The sequence below is a fragment of the Pygocentrus nattereri genome, chromosome 7 (genome assembly GCF_015220715.1).
Source record: "Pygocentrus nattereri isolate fPygNat1 chromosome 7, fPygNat1.pri, whole genome shotgun sequence".
NCBI classification, from domain to species: Eukaryota; Metazoa; Chordata; class Actinopteri; order Characiformes; family Serrasalmidae; genus Pygocentrus; species Pygocentrus nattereri.
The window spans coordinates 19,249,661-19,275,000 of NC_051217.1; the positions used below are offsets into that span (position 1 = coordinate 19,249,661).

General features: G+C 41.8%; 1 protein-coding gene across 2 annotated transcripts in view; it reads left to right on the forward strand.

Annotated features, from left to right (window-relative positions):
* Window positions 1-9,199: 9,199 nt before the first annotated feature.
* The window catches only part of sipa1l3 (signal-induced proliferation-associated 1 like 3), a 159,905-nt gene continuing 143,764 nt past the window's right edge, over window positions 9,200-25,340 (forward strand). For both annotated transcript variants that reach the window (XM_017708042.2, XM_017708044.2), the window contains exon 1: window positions 9,200-9,491. The gene's annotated coding sequence lies outside the window, so the exon portion shown is untranslated. The remainder of the gene's footprint in view (window positions 9,492-25,340) is intronic.

A 25,340-nucleotide genomic window follows, 5' to 3' on the forward strand; every position in this document is an offset into this window, starting at 1 on the left:
TAGGCCTCACGGAGGCTATATAATGCCTCTGCACAGCTGATATAAACACGAGGATCCATGCAATCCATGCTCAACATCACAGCCTGCATGACTGATTCTAATTCATCAGTCTTAGGCTTTTTGGCCAGCCATTGGCTTTGAGCTATCTTTTTCAAAAGATCCTCAAAAGATCCTCTTTTGAAAATGTCTTCTTCCTCCAGTTCAGGCTCAATGAAAAACTCATTTCCTGAGAGTTCCTTCACTGTTACTGGCTTTGAAATCCTCTGTGCTCGGACTTTGATGACTTTAACACGTTTGTGTAGGTGCTTATCCGTAGACACCCCCTGGAGAGCTTTAGCCTCAGTTGGCTTCTCTGGTACTTGTTGCTCTTGGTTTTGACCCCATTTTCTAATCACAGAGTTGGGGATAAAACCATCTGGTGCTACTGGCCAGCCAAGGGTGACTGGTTCCACATCTAGCTGCTGTTGAGATATTTCAACCTGGCCCCTGTCAAGACTTTCTGGCTCTGTTTTCTCCATTGTAATGATCTCCTCTTCTTGCTTAGACAGCTTCTTGTCAGCTGGTGAAGTAAAATACTGCGACCCTAAAACAAAGGTTAAAACAAACTCCATGATAGTCATAATAGGGCCCTCATTTGTCTTGTATTTTATTGTTTTCTTCTAAGGTCCACTTATAACATGTCTATGGATTTGTGTACTGAAAACAGCCTTTGGCTATGTTCACATTACAAGGTTGAAGTAGCACAAATCTGATTTTTTGCCCTAATGTGGCTCAGATCTGATGTTTTCAAAGCTGTTTGACAAGCAAATCTGATCTTTTTGATCAAATACGACCTGAGCCACTTTCATATGTTAAATAAAGTAAATCATTTTTATTTTGGGTCATTTCTATGGGCCATGGGCCCGCTTGTCATGAATTTTTGACATGGTGCGGAGAGCAGCTGTCACTTTAAAATAATGTAAAAACCATATATGTGCATATGTGTATTTTATTTACACACACACACACACACACACACACACACACACACACATATATACACACACACAAACACACACACACACACACACACACACACATATATATATATATATATTTTTTTTTTCCTCCTTCTATTATTTATGCCATCAGCCATTTGGCTGTAAGGAAACCTGAATCTGAATGGACCATATAAATTCATAACTTCTAGTTATTCCAATTAGCATCACTCATCATACATTAGCTTCAAACCACAGACCTGACTGATTATGTGGTTTCTGACACTGTATGATATGCTCATCTCTGTAAGGACAAAATTCAGTGTTCAAGATGACCACTGGTCATGTTTTTAGCTACGTTAATCCAAGTGAAACTGTGTGCATTTGCTTTTTTGGGTGTTGCTTTTGTCTGAGCTCACCTCGTTGTTCTGTCTTTGGTGTTATGCTAGTTCTCTCTGAAGACCCTCTGCATGTGTCCAAATCTGGCTCAGGAATGGTTTGTACAGTGCTGGGAGAGTGAGCTATTTCCATCTCTGGCACAGCCTCTCCAGGCTTTAGCAAGAACTTCGGCACGAGGCCCAAGTCGTAGCAGCTGGATGAGCATGGCAAAAATGGGACAGGATCTTCTAGGAGGTCATCGCCAGGGGCCTGAGCCAACACCTGCTTTAGCAAGCTAACTGGAAGATATCGCACACCTGCGATGATGGAGATGCTGCCGCTGAAGCAAGCGAGGAGATCCCCACGAGCGTTGGCAAAACATACATGGCCTACAGGTGCACTCAGCTGTATCTCAGCCAGCTGGAGGCCACGGGTGTCCCACACTTCCACGATTCCTGCAGGGCCTGAAACTGCAACTAACCCAAGCGCTGCACAGTAGTCCATGCAAGTTATGGCAGTGGGTGGGTTCCTCTCCATTGCTAATCCCTTTCCATCCACCAAGGAGTAAAGCAGAAGACTATAGCCTGGAGATACTGCAAAAATGAGGCCTTGCATTAGCTTTGTTAGCATTAACCTTGAGTGTGGGCTAATCCGAATGATGAGGGCTAACTCAACTTGCTCCACCCCGACCTCCACACTCCACACAGTTAGCTGCTCATCTTCTCCATAGCAGCACAGCTGGGCTTTTGGACCAGGTAGGCTGCTAATCTGAAGAACTGTACCTCCATGGGCTTTCCTTGCTTGGCAGTGGAATCTGGGTGGGGCTGACAGAAGCTGGAGCTTTCCATTGCGATGACCACTGAAAACCAAAGAAGGTGGAGGAGTGTTGCTAGCCCCAGCCATCATAACCACTTCCAAAGACATCACGCTTTCATCCTGGTCACGATTTTTAGAAATGCACAGGATTCTCTTGGCTGGACAGGGACATAGACTCGTGTCCAGCACCAGAACCTCTGGTGTGCCAAAGGCCACAAAAAGATTGTCTTGTCCAGGGTCGTAGGCAAAGGCCAATGCACGTTCTAGCAGGGGGAACGGCCAGGCAAGAAGGAGCATCTCCCCACTAACTGGTGAGATGATCTGAACAATGCTATCCTGTGACATGGCTAGGATCCTAGCCCGGGCTGGACCACATTCAACCCTTTGAAGGTATTGCAAGCCATGTCCACTGCTGTAGAATGGCTTGTAGATGCTCTGCAGCTGCCAGACATAAAAAGAAGAGAGCGAATGGCAGAGAATTTGGTGCTCGTTGATTAGCCACATGCTACGTACCCCTCCAGGGTCATCCAAGAACAGCTTAGCTAACAGCTCCCCGCAGCAGCTCCACTCTTTCACCCAGCCATCCTGGGACGAGGTCAGCAGGGTTTGTGTATTTGGGCGAAGCACCATTGCAGTAACACAGCGGGAATGGGCATGAAACTCCTGCAGCAAACTCCTAGAGTCCTGGCTCCACACCTGAACGCAGCCTGAGATGTCCCCGGTGTACAGGTAGCGCTGGACCCAGTCTGACGAGACACAGCGCAGGCTTCCCTGACCACGTCCATGAAATGACCTCAGCTCCTTTTTGTATTTGACGTGAAAGCTCTTGATCCTGCGATCACATAGGGCATACAAAATGGAGCTCTGCTGCTCAGTGACCAGAGCACTTATGGTGGAGTCGCTGCGCAGGGAACAGCAGTTCCAGTCCAGCACTCGAACGATCCCAAGCTGAACGTCCAGGGATGTCCAGAAACCCCAAAATGTGATGATTCCCATGCCTCCAGTGAGCAGCTCCTCTGTGTCTTTGCAGTAGTGCATACATAGCACCGAGCTCAGCAGGACAGCCTGGTACTGAAGGACCATGCCCTGTCCCGGGTTGGAGAACACACGTAACGAGAGGTCACTACAGGCCCCTACAAACGCTCTCTGACTGGGAATGAAGACGAGATGATCAACCTTGTAGTTGTTTTCCATAGGAACGCTCTTGTAGTGTGCTAGCTTCCCTCTTTTATTCTGCGTCCACACTTTTATCTTGAAACAGAAGAGGAGGAGGAGGTGAGTAGCAGAGATGATGGAAGAAGAGAAGAGAAGAGAAGTGAGAACAGAACAGAAAATGAGAAGAGAAGAAAAAAGAAGATGAAGAAGAGAAGAAAAAAGGAGTGAAATGAGAAGAAATGAGATGACAAGAGAAGGAAAAGGAAGGAAGAAAAAAGAAAAGGAGAAAAGAACAGTAAAAAGAAGAAAAAGGAGGAAAGAAAGAGGAAAGGGGGAAGGAGTGTGAAAAGAAGAGAAGAAAAAGTTTTAAAAAGCAAAGGAAAAAAGGAGTGAGAGAAGCAAAGAAGAGGAAAAAAGAGAACAAATGGGAAAAAAAGAAGAGTACAAAAGGGAAAAAGAGGGAAGAAATAAAAATAGAAGAGAAGGGAAGAAAAAGGAGTGAAATGAGAAGAGAAGAGTAAAGTAGATAAAAGAAGAGAAGAGAAAAGTAGAGAAGAGAAGAGAAGAGAGAATGTTATATTGCACAATAATTTACAGTGCATCCGGAAAGTATTCACAGCGCTTCACTTTTTCCACATTTTGTTTTGTTACAGCCTTATTCCAAATTGAATTAAATTAATCTTTTTCCTCTAAATTCTACACAAAATACCCCATTGTGACCATGTGAAAAACGTTTTCTCGAGAGTTTTGAAAATTTATTAAAATTAAAAAACAAAGAAATCATATTTACATAAGTATTCACAGCCTTTGCTTAATACTTTGTAGAACCACCTTTGGCAGCAACTACAGCCTCAAGTCTTTTTGAATATGATGCCACAAGCTTGGCACACCTATCTTTAGGCAGTTTTGCCCATTCTTCTTTGCAGTACCTCTGAAGCTCCATCAGGTTGGATGGGAGACGTCTGTGCACAGCCATTTTCAGATCTCTCCAGAGATGTTCAATCGGATTCAAGTCTGGGCTCTGGCTGGGCCACTCCAGGACATTCACAGAGTGGTCCTGAAGCCACTGCTTTGAGATCTTGGCTGTGTGCTTCGGATCGTTGTCCTGCTGAAAAATGAACCGTCGCCCCAGTCTGAGGTCAAGAGCGCTCTGGAGCAGGTTTTTATCCAGGATGTCTCTGTACATTGCGGCATTCATCTTTCCCTCTATCCTGACTAGTCTGCCAGTTCCTGCTGCTGAGAAACATCCCCATAGCATGATGCTGCCACCACCATGCTTGACTGTAGGGATGGTATTGGCCTCGTGATGAGCAGTGCCTGGTTTCCTCCAAACATGACGCCTGGCATTCACACCAAAGAGTTCAATCTTTGTCTCATCAGACCAGAGAATTTTGTTTCTCATGGTCTGAGAGTCCTTCAGGTGCCTTTTTGCAAATTCCAGACGGGCTGCCTTGTGCCTTTTACTAAGGAGTGGCTTTCGCCTGGCCACTCTGCCATACAGGCCTGATTGGTGGATTGCTGCAGAGATGGTTGTCCTTCTGCAAGGTTCTCCTCTCTCCACGGAGGAACGCTGGAGCTCTGACAGAGTGATCATTGGGTTCTTGGTCACCTCCCTGACCAAGGCCCTTCTCCCCCGATCGCTCAATTTAGACGGCCGGCCAGCTCTAGGAAGAGTCCTGGTGGTTCCGAACTTCTTCCATTTACGAATGATGGAGGCCACTGTGCTCATTGGGACCTTCAACGCAGCAGTAATTTTTCTGTATCCTTCCCCAGATTTGTGCCTCGAGACAATTTTGTCTCGGAGGTCTACAGACAATTCCTTTGACTTCATGCTTGGTGTTTGCGCTCTGACATGCAGTCAACTGTGGGACCTTATATAGACAGGTGTGTGCCTTTCCAAATCATGTCCAATCAACCACAGGTGGACTCCATTTAAGCTGTAGAAACATCTCAAGGATGATCAGTGGAAACAGGATGCACCTGAGCTCAATTTTGAGCTTCATGGCAAAGGCTGTGAATACTTATGTAAATATGATTTCTTTGTTTTTTAATTTTAATACATTTTCAAAACTCTCGAGAAAACTTTTTTCACATGGTCACAATGGGGTATTTTGTGTAGAATTTTGAGGAAAAAGATTAATATAATTAAATTTGGAATAAGGCTGTAACAAAACAAAATGTGGAAAAAGTGAAGCGCTGTGAATACTTTCCGGATGCACTGTAATTACACAGTAAACAGAAACTCCAGAGAGCTCATGCTTCATTGAGATTAAACGAACAAACATCAGGCATTTAAAATCTTGCATGATTCTTACTTGACGGTGGTCCATCTTGTGGCCCCACTGAAAGCCCACCACAGTCCTACCACTGCATCCAGTGAAAGTGGTTAGACATTGGATGTAATTTGGGGCACATGAGTAGCGGAACTGAATGCTAGGTGCTGAATCTAAATACAGCGTGTCTTCATCGTGTTCACAGCCATCCTCTCTCTCCTGACATGGGGAGATTGGATAATGATAGAGACAACAGGGCAAGAGGCTTAGAGACAGCTGGGCATGAGAAATACATCCTTTAATACTCACATATAAAATATACTGTTCAAATGGTTGCAATTAAATCTTTTGATAATACAATGTTAATTCCAAACGAGTGTATAAATGATTCTAATATGTCAGTCCACTTTTTAATCTTATCATGTTTGATAATTAGTAGAACACTAGAAAGCTATTAATGAAAACGAAGAAATGGAACCATTGGATTTAAGGTGTAAGTGGCATTAAGGGAGCAGCGGTTTTAATGTAGCAGTGTATTTAAGGTAGCAGCCAATTTAAGGTAGCACTGAATTTAAGGTGGCTGTGCATTTAAGGTATCAGTAAATTTAAGTTGGCTTAAATTTCGCTCGTCTGCCTTCACACGCATATGAAATTGGATGAGATCCCATTCTCAAGCCATAGCATTTAATATGATGCGGGCGGTTGAGGTCAGGACTCTGTGCAGGCCAGTCAAGTTCTTCCACCCTAAACTCACTCTTCCAAGTCTTTATGGACCTTGCTTTGTGCACTGGTGTGCAGTCATGTTGGAACAGGAAGGGACCATCCCCAAACTGTTCCCACAAAGTTGGGAGCATAAAATTGTCCAAAATCTCTTGGTCCTGAAGCATTAAGAGTTCCTTTCACTGGAACTAAGGGGCTGAGACCAACTCCTGAGAAACAACCCCACACCATAATCCCCCCTCCACCAAACTTTACACTTGGCACAATGGAGGCAGACAAGTACTGTTTTCCAGGCAACCACCAAACCCAGACTCATCCATCGGATTTCCAGATGGAGAAGCGTGATTTGTCACTCCAGAGAACACGTCTCTACTGCTCTAGAGTCCAGTGGTGGCACTTTACACCACTGCACCAATCGCTTCCAATTTGTTGTAATACCACTGACAGTTGACTATGGATTATTTAGCAGTGAGGAAATTTCATGACTGGACTTGTTGCACAGGTGTCATCCTATAATGGTACCACGCTGGAATTCACTGAGCTCCTGAGAGCGACCCATTCTTTCATAAATGTTTGTAGAAGCAGTCTGTAGGCCTAGGTGCCTAGTTTTATACATATGTCGCCATGGAAGTGATTGGAACACCTGAATTCAATGATTTGGATGGGTGAGTGAATACTTTTGGAAATAGAGCATATCAGCAGCATTAAGGGAGCAGTGGTTTGAAGGCAGCAGTGTATTTAAGGTAGCAAAGATTTTAAGGCAGCAGGAGATTTAAGGTGGGAGTGAATTTAAGGTATCAGTTGATTTAAGGTGGCAACGAGTTTAAGGATTCAGTGAATTAAAAGTGGAAGTGAATTTAAGGTGTCAGTGAATTTCAGTTGGCAGAGAATTTAAGGTGGCACTGCATTTAAGGTAGCACTGAATTTAAGGTGGCAGTGGATATTAGGTAGCGACAAATACAAGGTATCTGTGAATATAAGGTGGCAGTGGTTGTAAGATTGCAGTGAATTTAGCAGCATAGGAACCACCTAGCAACACCTGACCAACCTCCTTGGATACCGTAGCAACCACATCTGAGCAAAACTTCAGCAAACAGCAGTCTTTCACTATTTTAACATTTCAAAGTAATTAGCTGTTTTTTTCAAGCCAACTTAGTTTGTTCACCAACTTTCCCTTTTTAGATAAAATATATCATTTATCACTTATTAATTTCTCACAGAAATATTGAACAATTGAATACAACATCTAAATAAAATACCTTTTGTATAGTTTAGTTAGAATATAGAATATAGAGTATAGAATAGTTTGTAATATTTATATCTAAAAATAACAAATACTGCTAATAATGACAGGTAGGTCCAAACTTTTGTATGGGAGTGTATAAATGTTTATATAAAATATATTGAGAAAACATCATAAAGTGTGACCTAAAAATACAGGACAGTCCACCTTAATAGCCTTAGTGAGCTGTGTCCGGACATGTTCCCATTCTGGGACTATTCTCCGGACTGAAGACATCTTCGGAGGCACCAAGGCATCTCAAGAAGAACCGCACGGTGGACAACGTGTCCTCAAGCCCATCACTGATCAGGCCAGTAATCCGGTCATTATGAGGACACATAACAAGGGAAATCGAGCGCGCGTCATAATAAACACCTTTAGCTCTTCCTGGAGATGAATGTGAGGAATGATCAACAGCTCTATTCCCCGTTCATTTCGGCATGCGAAGCACTGGAGGGACCGTGCAGGAAACCACCGCCAGGGTGCGCTCTACACCGCCTTATACATCTATGTAACGTGACTGCACCACAGCGTGACTGATAAATGTACAGTGGATATACAGCATAGAATAGATGTCGTCATGCGCAAAACAGAACAACAGGAGGTGTTGAAGATGCCTTCATTCTTAATGTTTAACAGCTTTGTCGTTCATTTTAGGATCTTCTGCAGATGCAGATACTAACATCCCTGCTTTCTACAGCTCCCTTTCAGCGAGCTGGACTCTAACAGCAGCAGGACAGAAGCATTTTATACACCATACACCTGTAAAACACGAGCTGTTGCTTTGTTTGAAAGGAGTAATTCCAAACTTTTGAACGGTAGCATATTTATCTCTTTAAGCTTGCTGTTCATATGTATATATATATATATATATATATACACGTGTGTGTGTGTGTGTGTGTCACTGTCCATTTTATCAGCTCCACTTACTATATAGCTGCACTTTGTAGTTCTACAGTTACAGACTGTAGTCCATCTGTTTCTCTGATACTTTGTTACCCCCTTTTACCCTGTTCTTCAGTGGTCATGACCCCCATGGACCCTCACAGAGCAGGTACTATTGGATATTTTTGGTTGGTGGGCTATTCTCAGTCCAGCAGCGACACCGAGGTGTTTAAAAAACTCCAGCAGCACTGCTGGGTCTGATCCACTCAGACCAGCGCAACACACACTAACACAACGCCACCGCGTCAGTGTTACTGCAGTGCAGCCCACCACCCAAATAGTACCTGCTCTGTGAGGGTCCATGGGGGTCCTAAGCACTGAAGAACAGGGTAAAAGGTGGTAACAAAGTATCAGAGAAACAGATGGACTACAGTCTGTAACTGTAGAACTACAAAGTGCAGCTTTAGAGTAAGAGCAGCTGAGAGGTGGTCATAATGTTGTGCCTGATCGGTGTCAATATTTATCATTTTATTGCGAGTGCAGCTTCTCGTACTTTCCGCGCGCGCACAATGCGGTATTCCTCATTATCCATGCATTACCACCAACAGCGCCGCGTGCGTGTGTGTGTGTGTGTGTGTGTGTGTGTGTGTGTGTGTGTGTGTGTACCTAGTCGCAGAACGCATGCGCGTTGCAACGTTTGCGCGTGTGTGTGTGTGCGTGCGTGCCGGGCGTCGTGGTTTCGGTTGGCTGGGAGAGAGAGAGAGAGAGGGAGAGGGAGCGGGAGCGTGTGTGTATGTGTATGTGAGAGAGTGAGTGAGTGAGTGTGTGTGTGTGTGTGTAGGAGTGTGTTCTGCTCTGCCGGGGGAGAGAGAGACGGAGAGAGAGAGCGAGAGAGGTAGAGCGAGAGGAGCGGCGCCTCTCTGCTGGATTGTGAGCGTTTGTAAGGACTACACGCGGCTGCTGGAGGAGCTCGAAGTTGTTCTGCCGTCGTTTGGATGTGTGAAGGTAGGAAACGCAGGCCGGACCGGTCAGTTCAGCCTTTAGTGTTGGTCCAGTGGCGACCGAATCAGCGCTGGAGGCTTTAGCTGGAGCTGCTAGTGATCTCCGGTGTTGAGTCTCCCGCTCTGATCTGTCTCTCGGCCCTCTGCGCTCCGCGGCGGCGCCTCTAACACCGCGGCTCAGCGGTCCGCGCTGGACCGACGGAGAATCGCGGTCAGATCCGGCCGATTTTCTGCTTCTCAGAGGAACCGCAAGGGAACAGAAAACCGCGGTCCCTTCCTGGTCACTCAGTGCGCAGGCGCCGGAGCCCCAGGCTGGAGCCCCAGCTCACCTGGACCTTTTCCTGCAGGTTTGATGCAACAGACCATGGTCAAGTGGCAGAAGTTGTAGTTCTCCTTCGTAGTTCCCTCCCTGTTTGGGCAGTGCGGGTTTTTTTGAAGACCTTTAGGATTCTGAGGGTCTGTGAGTGAGTAAGTGAGTGAATGAGTGAATGAATGGCCATTTTACAGCAGACTAGTAGATCTAGTTACAGTTACATGGGGATCTAGAAGAGTTGACCTGCATGATCAAGTGTATTGAGTTCTAGCATGAGTTATGTAAAGATCTAATAAGGTCTGTGTGAAAATCTCGTAAAACTTGTATGAAGTCATGTGAAGGTCTATATGTCGTGTGAAGACGTAGTAAGAACTATATATAGAATATAGCAAGAGTTGGCCTACATAGAGACCTAGTAAGATCTGCATGAAGATCTAGTAAGAGCTGTGAGAATATCTAGTAAGAGCTGGGCTATCTAGTTGGATATATGGGAAGATCCAATAAGATCTGTATGAAGATATAGTAAGAGTTGTGAAAAGATCTAGTAAGATCTGTATGAAGTTCTAGCAAGAGCTGTATGATGATATAGTAATAGTTGACCTATATGGAGATCTAGTGAGATCTGTATGAAGATCTAGTAAGAGCTGGGCTATGTGAAGATCCAATAGGATCTGTGTGAAGATCTAGTAAGAGCTGGGCTGTGTGAAGACCAAATAGGATCTCTGTGAAGATGTAGGAAGAGCTGTGAAAAGTTCTAGCAAGAGCTGTTTGAAGATATAGTAATAGTTGACCTATATGGAGATCTAGTGAGATCTGTATGAAGATCCAGTAAGAACTGGGCTATGTGAAGATCCAATAGGATCTGTGTGAAGATCTAGTAAGAGCTGGGCTGTGTGAAGACCAAATAGGATCTGTGTGAAGGTGTAGTAAGAGTTGTGAAAAGTTCTAGCAAGAGCTGTAGGAAGATATAGTAATAGTTGGCCTATGTGGAGATCTAGTGAGATCTGTGTGAAAATCTAGTGAGATCTTTGTGAAAATCTGCATGAAGATCTAGTGAGATCTGCGTGAAGATACAGCAATAGTTGGTCTATATAGATCTAGTAAGACCTGTGTAATAGTTGGTCTATATGAAGACCTAGTGTCAGTTATGAGAAGATCTAGTTAGATCTGTATGAAATCTAGAAAGAGTTATCTGAAAGTCGATACAAAGACCTACGAAGGCTTGGCCTGTGTGAAGAGTAAAGATCTGTCTAGTACAATATTTGAAGTTACTCAAAACTCCCAAATGTGCCACAAATCATTCAGTTTGCTTGTTGCTGGTTTCTTCATGTTCTCTGTTTTCCTCCAGTGTCTTTGCTGCTGTTGCTTTTCGTTTTGAAATAATGCTTGCTGTTTTTTGCTGGTTAGAAAAATTAAAATTATGCTTTGAGGAAACAAATGTGGATAATATTCGGTGCCGTATCTAATAGCAAGTTATATTTGCATGTGAAGAACATTGAGCAGCTCATGTCGCTCACCGCTGTGCCTTCACTACATGTGGACACATTGTGTTCCTCAGAAGATTCTTTTCATTTGCTCTCGGTCCTAAAGAATGAGAACAGTGCCTTGAGGAAGTGAATGTGGATAACATTTAGGAGCATTTCTAATAATAACTCCTTCTTGCCCTGTGCATTTGAGAGCTGTGAGTAGCCCTTTAGTTGTTTACTGCCGTGTCTGCGTCTACTTCACCAAGAAGCGGGTTAATAGGGTGAATTTGAGGTGCTTCAGTCTGGATGATGCCAGAGATTTGAGTGTGTGGCTCTGATTAGGGCTTGTGCAGAGTTAAGAGGCCAACAAGTTCATAGTACTTGTCCTTGTAGAATATATTGAGTTTGTGTGTGTTTGAATGTCTCTTAATAAACAATGGAGTTTTTAAACGCTGGGTCCACTCACTGTCCACTCTATTAGACACTCCTACCTTGTTGGTCCACCTTGTAGATGTGAAGTCAGAGACGACAGCTCATCTGCTGCTGCACAGTTTGTGTTGGTCATCCTCTAGTCCTTCATAAGTGGTCACAGGATGCTGCCCACAGCATGCTGTCGGCTGGATGTTTTTGGTTGGTGGACTATTCTCAGTCCAGCAGTGACACCGAGGTGTTTAAAAACTCCAGCAGCACTGCTGTGTCTGATCCACTCAGACCAGCGCAACACATACTATCACACCACCACCATGTCAGGGTCACAGGGTCACTCAGGGTCAGTGCTGAGAATGATCCTCTACCCAAATAATACCTGCTCTGTGGGGGGTCCTGACCATTGAAGAACAGGGTGAAAGGGGGCCAACAAAGTATGTAGAGAAACAGATGGACTACAGACTGTAATCATGTAATCAAAGTCTGTGTGTGTCTATATATATATATATATATATATATATATATATATATATATATATATATATATATATATATATATATATAAATATATATATGTATATATGGGATGTATTACATGTTGGTCCTTATATATAATGCATATATGATGTAATCACATGTGGACACTTACAGTTATATCATACATATGGTACATGTTATTGTGATATATATTGACATACATATTACATATGTATGACCTCACGTCCTGACAAGGTATGAAAACTAAGCTGTGTGTGTGAGTGCCATGGCATGCCATTACAAATTAGTTAAACTATGGTGAAACTATGGTGGCCGGAAATAACCCACTGAATATCAGAATGAGTCTCTTATGAAACCATTAGACAGACACGACAAGCGCTTAAGCCTTTTACTCTGGAAACTTCCCCTCAGAGCGTAATGTAATCAAGACACTAGATTCAATACCAATGATTTTGATTACGCCATTTGGATTTTTCGGATCAGGAGTCCACTGTTAACATGACGAGCTGCAGAGAACAGTGAGCATCAGTTACTGCTGTCATTTACAGCAGGCCTCACTCCATTTCTCTTTAAGGGAATAGCATTACAAAGGCGCAGTGTGTGTGTTTGTGAGGATTTGAATGCCGTATTTAATCCGAGTAACTGCTTCCAGGTGTTCGGCTGAGCTCGGGTTTTCGGTCGGCTTTCTTTACAGTAGCTCGCCTGTGTGTGGAATTGCTGGCATTTTTTGGATTTTTCTCAACTTGGACTGTTGTGTTACTTGAAAAGACTCTCTCTCTTGCTCTCTCTCTCCGTCTCGCGTTGTTCTGGCTGTCTGTTTACACACACAGACATGGCATTGTTTGCTGTCTGCTGGATTTTAGTGCCTGCCTGCTGTAAGTAGGTTATTTTTCAATCGATAAACTCTGCTAAGAGTTGGCCGGAGCGCCTGTGGAATCCGTGTGTTGTCGTCTTTGGACTGTCTGCTTTCGCGCTGGGAGGATTATTGGGTCTACAGTTTCTGCTCACATGGCTCGGTTTCTGAGAGTTTTCTTGTCATCTATTTGCTTCTCGTTGAAAGAGTAATCATAGCTTATTGACCTCTTTCCTGCTGCAGTTCACAAATATACTCATTCTATAAGGAAATGTATGAATATTCTTTAACCTCTTGTCACAACAGCCAAGAAATGTCCAACGGCTTTGGCGGTCACTCATTTGAGCTGTGCGTTTTTTCCCCTTCATTAATGTGTATGGAATACATTTATGTGTGATTTACAAAACTAAATAAAATTAAAAAATGACTTCAAATAAAAATGCTATTTTATAGCAGCTGATGTTTTGATATGAAGAAAGCTGCAGTTCTGCTGTCTGTTTCATCTCTGTTTCATCTTTGTAAAGAGGCACTGATTGTTTTGACAGCAGGAGGTTCTCACTCCTACCTTTCAGTCCTCCTTGCTCACTAGCAGCTCAACACAGCATTTCACACACACACAGACAACAGTGTCCTAGTTAATCTGATGACAGAGTCACTGGGAAAATGTTTTATTTCATTATATTTGCAAAAAATGTCCAAAATATCTTGTATGACCAGAAGGTGGCCTTCCATGATCTCTAGGCGTCCTTCAGAAAGAGGCAAATGACTTCTCAAGTAATGAATACATGCGTTGTTCCATTTACTGTATTAAGAGTAAATCCTAGTCCTTTTTTGGGTAACTATAACTGTATTTCCAACCATACATACATTTTCTTAACCCAATTTAGCCTTGTCCAATTCCACCCACTACCACACAATACTACCAAACTTGGAGGGTAAAGGCTAGCACATGCTTCCTCTAAGACACATGACGCACCATCACATCTTGGCAAACTACCACTAACGGACAGCTCAACACGCTTGGAGGAGAGTGCTAACTGCTAATTCTGTTACGTCAGTTAACAAACACATTAACTAGTATCCTGGCAGGGTGATACAGCGTGATGGCTGTCTCCTGTCATGGATGGCAAACATTAGGACGCCCAGATCAAATGACATTTTTTCGTTGATATTTTTATGTGAATAGAAGCGTTTCCTGCCTCTTAAAGCTCCTTCACAGAAGGTTATTACATGGAATTGAATACGCTGCCTGATACCTTTTGGGTTACTTTCACCCCTATTTTACTACTATTAACGTTACATGTAAAATCTCAGCAGACACATGTAGGTTCACTGCTGGTTTTGGAAGGTAAATAAAATGGCTACATTTACAAAATAGACCCCTGGTTCCTATCACCACCCCTGTACAGAAATCTGAGTCGGTGAGATGGTCTATAATGAACCATTTAATGTGAAACCACTCTGAATGACTTAGTTCAGATCTCTGTGGCTGGTTTATGCAGAAAATTGGTGGAATTATCCTTTAACGTATTATATGTTTTTGCCGTGTCACCTACCCTTAGGCAGGATTTTGGACCCAGTCCCACATTCAGACAGACAAGACCTTCTCAGTCAATGAGAGAGAAACAGTTTATATAAATCCATTTCAAAAGGGTATCGCAGGCAGCAGTCTAAAGGCAGTTAGCTGTGGCTCCTGAGCACTGCTCTCCCTCGCTCTCCTGCCCTGTTTGGCTGGAGTAAATATAGCCTGTTTGGTTTTTACTGGAGGATAAACACAGATGTCGAGTAGGCCTGCCTGCCACAGCGCATTCAGACCAGGAGTTCCTTCCTCAGAGAGAGAGAGAGAGGGAGAGAGATTTATCACTTGGGAGACACTTTATTGTCCTTCGAGTGCTCCCTGTTGCTTTTAGTAGGCCATATTGCATATGTAGCACATCTACTCACCGATTAGTCAGGCAATCATGCGTGTTCATCGCAAGTTGCAGTAGCAGTTAATTGCGGTTAGTGTAGTTAAATTTTACACCATGTTGCGTATGGCAGAATTGCACATTAACCCGGGCGGTGTTTGCGTTGTCGCGTCACTAACCAGCTTTGCTGCATGTTTACCTACAGCGTGTCTTAGGATGATTAGCAACTCAGCGGCTTAACATATGGCTGCAGTCTGATCAAAACCTCGTATCTCCAAAATAGTAACTTTACAGGAGAAAGAAACAATATTCTTCACTTTTAATGTAAGTCAATGGAACCAGACATCTTTTCACATCATTTTGGGCCATTTCTTTTGGTCCATTTATCATGAAATTTACACACAATGTGAAAGGCAACAGGCATTTTCAGATTAGGTCAAAAACTGAAAATGGCAAAAAAAATAAAGATACGAGGTTTTGTTCCGACAGAAGCGATATATAGTGTGGGCCTTTAACCTACACTGTTAGAAATAAAGGTACAAACCATGAAAATGTTCCCTCAAGGTTACAACAGTGGTTTTAAGGTCCAGTTGTATACCTTAAATAAGATTTCCCCAGATGAAAAAACATTTTTGTTCCTTTTCATAACCTGATGTTTTGAAACAAAGCAATAAAACGAAAAGCCTGGAGACGAGACAGGGTGTCTGGAGTCAGTACAGCTTAAAAATATCATTTCAGTGGATTATGGTACAATTAGGTTCCCTGACTAAAGGTAAGGGTACCACCCGAGTGAAGGGGCGTACTGCCCCAGTGACCTTCCAGAGCCGCGATACTGCCCTGTTGTAATACATTTTGTTTCTTTTTAGGTTCGTTCACAAAAGTGCTCTATATTTTCTTACCCTTTACAGGGAGATTAAAACTGAACATATAAGACAGATCTGTAATATTTAACTGAAAATAATTGACATGACAGTAAAACAGATTGCACACTTGTACCCCCTGAGACAGAGAAATAACTGATGAATGAAATTCAATACAAAGCGCTCTGATTCAATGACGCAATATTAAAGGAGCGTGTTGTTTCTGTACTGTGGTTGTAGAAACATGAAAAATATTTTTCTGGCCTGTGAGTTAAAGTAAGTGTTACTATGAGTAGAGGTGAAAGCAGGCCTCCATTCCACCTGTTTGAGTTCTACTTCACCACCTGTTTCATTTTCAGCCTCTAAAAACCAGTGCGACCTGACTGACAGGAGAGCACCGATGCAAAACAGGTGCCTTTTCTGCTTCCCCTTATTGATTCGCCCTTATTTTCCGAACGTCAAAGTCAGCTGAGAGTGATAATTCAGCAAAAATGTACACAGCTCTCCTCTCTGAGTCCAAATGTGGTCTGTCTGTCAAACTGAAGTTTGCACTGGAGCTGCAAGGCAAATGTAGCTAACATGTTTTACTTATACTCCACAGTTCAGCATAGTGCTAACCACAGCCAAAATCACGTCACACTGTGGAGTTGTTGAAGGGAAACTCTGGCCAAAATGAAAACTGTAACCATCACTACCATCTGTAAACATACTTATTCATCTCCTTCCAATTGAAAGGCTAGGAAAACCCCCTTTTGATGATGCATCATGAAGGTGGGACGAACATTTGACCAACAACAACTGCTTTGGGTGGGATTTTTGGGTCAGGCTGTTTTGAAATTCATTCATTTATTCATTTAGCTGGTGAACACAGAAGGAAGGCAGAAGCCGAATATCTTATCACAGCTATAAAATCTGTAGGATGTCTTCAAATCATCATTACAATGGAGAGAATAGATTACTCAGCAGAAATTGCTTGTCAGAAGAAAAGGCCAGCAAGCTAAAAGCTAAAGTTAACGTAGCTCCATGGCTATCTAGATACTTGGCTTCTTTTCTCTGACTGAAAGAGTATAAACCTGTGTCTGGCATCTGTTTTGTGTCGAACAAAGATAGAATAGCTGTTTTGTGAGTGGTTTTGTGTTTTGTTTTTCGGCTGGGGTAAGAGTTGCACTTACGCTAGCTTGGTTGTAGGCTAGCAGTCAGGAATGGCTAAAATCACAGGGGTTTAAAGTGAACGTACGATTTGTACGGTTTGTGTAATGCATTCTGCGTATTGTAGTGAGAGAACACTCATGTAGAGAAATATGAAGAAGAAATAATATCATGAATTCAGCCAAACCACTGAGTTTGCACTGCGGATGCTAATATAACACAACAAATAGCATGCTAATTGCTAGTTTTAGCCCAGAAGCCCTTGCTTATGTGATTTCTGTCACTGTATGGCATATTTATATCTATAAACATGAACAAAAGTACATTAAAATGTTGTAAAACATTTCATTTAGTAAAATGGATCTGCTTTCTAGGTCCTGAAAGGTAAAACAAATGTTTGTGTCTTCAGGTGTTTTGCGATGGAAAAAGCAAGCGATTAAGCGAGTAATTGAATGTCTCTAATAAGAAAAAGCTGCCTGTTTATTCCATTCTGCCTTATTCCGTTTAATGACCCCAGATGTTGCGGTCTTCAGTAGTGGAACGAGGCCATCGTCCATCCCTGGAGATTCTGTCGTTCTCAACTTTCTGTTCATTAGGAATTTCCTATTGATCTGGCAGTAAGATTTATTCCCCTCTGCGGAGGAGGTGAGGAGGAAGCGAGACGTCCAGAGGAAACCGTTTGAGCGGAAAGGGGAATCCTCGACTGCAAATAACACGAATGAGGAAGGAAATGATGATGAATGGACACTGACTCGGTCACTTGACTCACTCCTTCACAATCCCACCCCACTCTCCCGGCAGGCCGCTCCCACGGGGTCAGTTCAAAACGTCCAAGAGCGCTTTGTATGAAGAACTCAGTAGGGCATGAAGCAGAGCCAGTGGCATGTTTGAGTGTCCGGCTGTACCTGAACAGAAGACAAATTAGGTTACACCTGCCCAGTATTCTGTCCATTGGGTCTCCCTAAGGCTGAACGATATGACAAAAAATGTAATCACTATCTGTCTGTCTCCCTGCCTGCCTGCCTGCCATCTATCTATCTATCTATCTATCTGTGTGTATGTATGTATGTATGTATATGTGTATGTATGTGTATATATATATATATATATATATATATATATGTATGTATGTGTGTGTGTGTGTGTGTGTGTGTGTGTGTGTGTGTATATATATATATATATATATATATATATATATATATATATATAAATAAATATTCTACCTTCGTGTAAATTAGCGAAGCTACACTGCTGAATAGGTGGACAGGTGTGTTGGTTTTTGTGACATCGCAAAAACAGTACATTTTAAAACAGGCTTAGCTTAGTTTCCATGTATGGAGAGGGATACATCTAGAAACTTGTCTTTATATACTTGCATGAAAATATTTATTAAAGTGAGTAATACTTGGTTTTCCAGGATATATGGGCCGTTTGAAGCTTACATTTTCTTCTACTCCTGTAAAGTTACCATTTTAGAGTTATGATTTATGTTGTGATGATGTGCATTTTGTAAGGCTCTGTTTTACGTCTGAATAGTAATTTTTAACCTTGGGGAAAACAGAAGGCGTATTCTGGTTGATCTGCGATGTGATGTAAGGAAAAGTCAGTTCCACACTGCAGAGGATCCTTTTACTTCTCCATAATTTTGACCATGAAAGAATCGGGCTAGCCCTGCTGACTGTCCAGCTGGTTTGTGCAGTTGTGAGTGAATGGCTAGACTTCTTTTCCTGTCTGTTCGGTGAAAGCAGAGTCTGTTTCCACCCAGCATGCCGAAGTAGTGGTAGTTAAAGGCCTGTGCTGCTAGTCCTGGATTCAGGAACACAATGTTGCTCTCATTTTATTGAAAATACCTCAAATGCGTAACGGTGATGGCAAAAAGTGTTTGATTTTGATCATTGTTGATACCACTTTATTACCCACGCCTGTCTCCCTCCATCTGGCCCTCACACTGACGCTGCCCAGCGCACCATTGGCTTTGTCGAGCAGGAAATGAATGCGGTGGGATGACAAGCTCGTGAATCACCCCCACTGTGAGGAGACGGCTCAGGATCAAACGCTCAGAGGGAGTGTGTTAGGAGTCTGTGTAGGCCAAATGAATAACTGAGGAGTAAAGGGATGGACAATTAGTCAAAATATGGATTTTTGGCTTCTCCAGTTAATGCGTTTCATTTAAACTGAACTCTATTCGGGCAATCCAGACGGCCCTGCTTATCATGAGTTAGCTAATGAATCACACAACAGAAATGCTATGTGTGATGTGGGCATGCTGACCAATTGCAAATATTTCCTTTGGATCGCTTTGTTAGCGGTGTCATAAATCAGAAGTGACTGCCAGGGTTTTTTTGTGGAATGCACTCTGCTGCAGTGTATTGTAATGGCCTAATCAGTGCTACCTTCAGTACGGTCCCTGGAAACTGCCATGATGCACTGACCCAACACTGATTTCGGTATCGGAGCTCAAGGTGTCCATCGTTACGAGTACCAATCCAAGAACAGAGCTCTGTTAACACACTTATAATTCACTTATAATCCAAAATTCCAGAGTATAACATTACAATGCGGTACAACTTTGCATAGTGTAGGTTGCATGTTTAGTATAAAGGGTTCTGTATAGTAACTGACAAATGTTACTTGACCTGTAGCAATAGTGAATTTTTTTAATCATTTCAGACCACCTCCTTGTTTCTACACTCACTGTCCATTTTATCAGCTCCACTTACTATATAGGAGCACTTTGTAGTTCTACAGTTACAGACTGTAGTCCATCTGTTTCTCTGATACTTTGGTAGCCCCCTTTTAGCCTGTTCTTACCCTGTCAGGACCTCCATGGACCCTCACAGGGCAGATATTATTTGGGTGGTGGATCATTTTCAGCACGGCAGTAACACTGATGTTGTGGTGTTGTGTTAGTGTGTGTGGTGCTGGTCTGAGTGGATCAGACAAAGCAGTGCTGCTGGAGGGGCCTAAAGATTCCTTAAAAAAAGACTAAAGAATCATTTAAGAAACTAAAGAATTCTTTACAAATGAATAATCTTTGGTGAACAAAAGAAGGCTATAGGGATACACCGATATTAAAACTGTGGGCCGATGCCAATTTCAGATTTTTTTTTTAAATACACTCTGCTCCTTCAGGTCACCATAATTACCTCACCTACCCATTTGTAACATTAATCCTTACATTAATGCCATCAATGCTGTCAAATATGTGCTGATACTAGTATGATAATGATGTTGTGTCCCTAGTGGAGATGGTCATATATCAAGATTTTCTTTAGAAGTTAGCATATTTTTTAAGCTACATTATTGTGGAAGGTTCACAAAATGTGCAGTTTTTACAAGTTCATAACAATCTGGACTAAGAAACATTATCAGTGGGGGAGGGGTCAGGTCTGTTTGGGTCAGCATTAGCCATTGAAAAAGGTTGGTGAACGACTAGTGCTATTATTTTTATCATAGAATCATGACTCCCTTATCTTTCGTCCAAGATACTTGAATTCCAAAAAAAGGGCCACCATGAGAGAAAGAGAGAGAGAAATCAGTGCTAATGGGCAGTAAATTGTGAGGAACGCAGCGTTTCAGGGTTAGGATGAATACATGTAGCGTAGTTAATGCCTGTACGGTGGTTGTCTATTTTAAAGCTGAGTGAGATGGCCTTGGCGTCGGAACACTGCGAGTATTGATTTTAAAGCGCTCTGGTTTGGAGCCCGTTTCTCTTTCAAGAAAGGATTGGCTTTGCCTCTGCTTGGAGCACTGATGTGGTCGTAACTGTAGGGGCTGCACTTTTTTCCAGTCCTCTGTACACCCACACACATGCACATGCACACACATTTCTATAGCCTACACACATTCCCACTCATCACTACAAGCTGTGTGGACAGCCTTCCCGTTCTCGCTCCTATACGCTTCCAGAGCTGCTTTTTAAAAACTCGCAGAGAGCTGCCGCTATTCTCTCCAACTGTTTCTGCACTTTAATCTCTTCTTGTGCTCGGTTTGTTTTCAAGCTTTGTGTTACAGCCTTACGGTCAGGTGTATCAGTACTCCGTATCAGTAACATTTGTCCAGAGCTATTGTGCACTAATCTGTTAATAGTGGTGGGTTAGCTCAGCTTGTGGTTTGTGGACAGTGCAGGACATAATGTTATCTTTAAAAATAGATTAAACAGTAAGAACTAGATAACAGTATGTCACAGTTTCAGAAACCACATGAGCAGGTAGGCCTGCCACAGGCATGACGCCTCAGCTGATTATGTGCCATATAATTAATTACGATTAGATAATTTTGTCTTTTTTAGTGCAAGCCTTAAATGGTCAAACTGACTGATTAGCTGCTTTGGTGTTAATAACAAACATCAAATAAACAAACATCACTCACCGCCGCCCTCTAAAGGTGTAAATAACAAACATCAAATTAACAAACGTCACTCACTGCCGCCCTCTAAAGGTGTTAATAACAAACATCACTCACTGCCGCCCTCTAAAGGTGTAAATAACAAACATCAAATTAACAAACATCACTCACCGCCGCCCTCTAAAGGTGTAAATAACAAACATCAAATTAACAAACGTCACTCACTGCCGCCCTCTAAAGGTGTTAATAACAAACATCACTCACTGCCGCCCTCTAAAGGTGTAAATAACAAACATCAAATTAACAAACATCATTCACTGCCGCCCTCTAAAGGTGTAAATAACAAACATCACTCACCGCCGCCCTCTAAAGGTGTTAATAACAAACATCAAATAAACAAACATCACTCACTGCCGCCCTCTAAAGGTGTTAACAACAAACATCAAATAAACAAACATCACTCACCGCCGCCCTCTAAAGGTGTTAACAACAAACATCAAATAAACAAACATCACTCACCGCCGCCCTCTAAAGGTGTTAATAACAAACATCACATAAACAAACATCACTCACTGCCGCCCTCTAAAGGTGTAAATAACAAACATCAAATTAACAAACGTCACTCACTGCCGCTCTCTAAAGGTGTAAATAACAAACATCAAATTAACAAACGTCACTCACTGCCGCCCTCTAAAGGTGTAAATAACAAACATCAAATTAACAAACGTCACTCACTGCCGCCCTCTAAAGGTGTAAATAACAAACATCAAATTAACAAACGTCACTCACCGCCGCCCTCTAAAGGTGTTAATAACAAACATCAAATTAACAAACGTCACTCACTGCCGCCCTCTAAAGGTGTTAATAACAAACATCAAATTAACAAACGTCACTCACTGCCGCCCTCTAAAGGTGTAAATAACAAACATCAAATTAACAAACGTCACTCACCGCCGCCCTCTAAAGGTGTAAATAACAAACATCACATAAACAAACGTCACTCACCGCCGCCCTCTAAAGGTGTTAATAACAAACATCACATAAACAAACGTCACTCACCGCCACCCTCTAAAGGTGTTAATAACAAACATCACATAAACAAACGTCACTCACCGCCGCCCTCTAAAGGTGTAAATAACAAGTAAACAAACATTAAACACCAGTGTCCTCAAGTGTCTTTTTCTGTCCACACCCCAAAGATATTCATTTTGGTGTCTCAGAGGAGTAAAGTAGCCACAAAATATTAAAATTTAAGAAGCAGGAATCAGATAAATTTTAGTTTTTTTTTCCTTTAAGAATTACCGAAACTGATTAATTGATTACCAAAATAGTTGACAATTAATATTTGACACCTAATTGTTTAATCAGTTAATTGTTCCAGCTGTGAAGTATTTATTAACAAACATCAAATGAAGTCAGAAATTAGTGTGTCCCAAAAAAAAAATCCAGTTTTTGATTTGTTTACATTCATTTACTTCATTTAAACTGATTAAACCTAATTCATGTTCTGCTTGTTGAAGTAAAAGCATATTTTTGTGAAAGCTAACATTTCTAGAAAAAAATTGCCTTCAGCTTAAATAATTGTGAGCAGGCAATTATGTAATAATATGTGACAGTCCTACGTGTAGATCTGTTTGAAATTACTTAACAACTTGATGCGATATGAGGAGAGTGTGTGATGATTTAGGAGTGCTGTTTGTTCAAAGCTAATGGTGCACATAAGCTTCCATTACTTGATAGCTACATTAGCCTTGTAGATCCAAAACAAAATTAAAGAAGCAAACTTTTTTCCACAAAACACCTCTTAGCTAATTTGGGGAACTGGACTATTGGGGATTTTTTTGTGGTCAAACTACTTCTTTCATGTTTGTAAAGATTTTTTAAAGGTTTGTTTTTAACTTTGAATTGTACGTACAAATTATGACATTAAGCCTCTTAATATTGCGTTATCATAGCAATAATGTCTGCATCTTACATTCTGCTAACTGGATTTTAAGGCAGCCAGGTTCATTTATTTTTTTTATGTTAAAACATATTTGTTTTGATGTTTATTTTTGTTTATGTTTGGGCTGCATCACAGTCCGCTGAGTCGACTTGGATCCCTTCGAATGGTGTTTTTCAGAACAGTCCTCTAGTGTTTTCCCAGCTCCAGCTCACACACTTCAACACAGGAAGATTTTGTTAAAGATCTGAATGGCTGGATCAGGTGTGTTAGAGCAGGGAAAACGCCAAAATATGCCGAGCAGGAGTGCTCCAGGAGCAGAATCGGAAACCACTGACTTAGAAGAGCTTTTGTGTAGGCCAGGCCTCGGCTCAGCCTGGAAAACTGGCTAGAAGTTCATTAGCGCTTCGTCCAGATTAGCAGAGCTGAAGTGTGTTGTTAATAAACGGTGGGCTGAGAGGGAGCCCCCGCAGTGCTGGGTCACGTCCCGCTGTCAGCACTGTGCCCGCGGCCCAGACAAAGCTGCAGATTGTCTCTCCGGCTCCAAAAGTGCCAAGCTTTGGGTTTAACGCAGACGCTCATGCCAAAAGCACCAGGGCCTCTTTCCCCGCCACTCCTGCAGACTGGAACACTTCATGGAGGAAGATGTGTGTATGTGTATGTGTATGTATGTGTGTGTGTGTGTGTGTGTGTGTGTGTGTGTGTGTGTGTGTTTTTACATTCTAAGGACAAATGCTCCTGACTAAGTGACTTTATATAAAAGCTCAGTGTTTCAACAATTTCTTTTTAGTTACTAAAGTTAAAGGTTCGATTTAGTGTCCGAATCTATTACATATAGTTCTCAATCAGAATAGAACACGTCCATGTAAACATCTCGATCGGAATAATCTAGTCCGATTGAGCTCATTCAGAATAAAATTTCTATCCGACTGAATGAGGTGGGTAATCGTGTAAATAATACATTAAATAGACGAATAATATCTGTGTAAACATCTATATCTGATAACATTCCCTATCGGAAAGTTCAAGTCCTTTCTGTAGATATTTCATATAGAAATTTTATGTTGTTCAACACGACGGAGCAGATACTGGTCTGCAGAGGAGACAGAGTTTCTGCTCTGATCTTTAAAAGACAGCGGTGGGACGGACGTCGAGGTTATGTGTCTAAGGACACGACGTCTTCCTCTCTGCCTTCTTTAATAAGGACATGTGAAGGGCGTTTTTCCTGAGTCTGACATCATTTTAAAGCAATTAAAAACACAAGCACTGCTCACTGCTGCTCATCTCACTCTGACTGGACTCACCTGATGTTCGTTATTGTGGTAACATCTACACTAAGTGGTTCTCTACACATGCACATGTTTTTGGATTGGATTACTTGTGAGCATGTAAACATTGATTTTCTATCAAATAGTTGAGTAGAGGGAGCATAAACACCTCAGACATAATCTGTAATCAGAATTTATTCAGTTGGATTGGCAAAAATCTTTGCATAGCCATTTTATTGGCAGTAATTGTGTTTTTATTTGTATATGTATATATAGTAATGTATAATGTATTTATATATATATATATATATATATGTGTGTGTGTGTGTGTGTGTGTGTGTGTGTGTGTGTGTATATATATATATATATATATATATATATATATATATATATATATATATATATATATATATGTATATATATTATATAAAATGTGTGTGTGTGTATGTGTGTGTGTATACACAATGTATTACTATAAGTGTAAATAAACATACATAAGTAAAAAGCAACAGTGGCTGTTTTCAAAATCTTGTGAGCTAGCAATCTTTCTCCTGGTCACCTACAGCCGTCACACAGGTCTATTAAATTCCTCAAGCAGCATGTTTGATTTAATATAATAAAGTCTGTTTGGAAATGCTCGAGTGAAAACCTTGATGTATATAAAATCACTTATTGCATTAATGTTTTGTATTTATCGTACTACTCCTGTTTTTTTTCTGAGCTAACAGACACATTACTGCCCAGATAAAACTTTTGCATAGGGTTGTGTAAATAAAACGTATGGGGCATGTTTAGTAATACATACAGGTGCTTAACTGTATGTA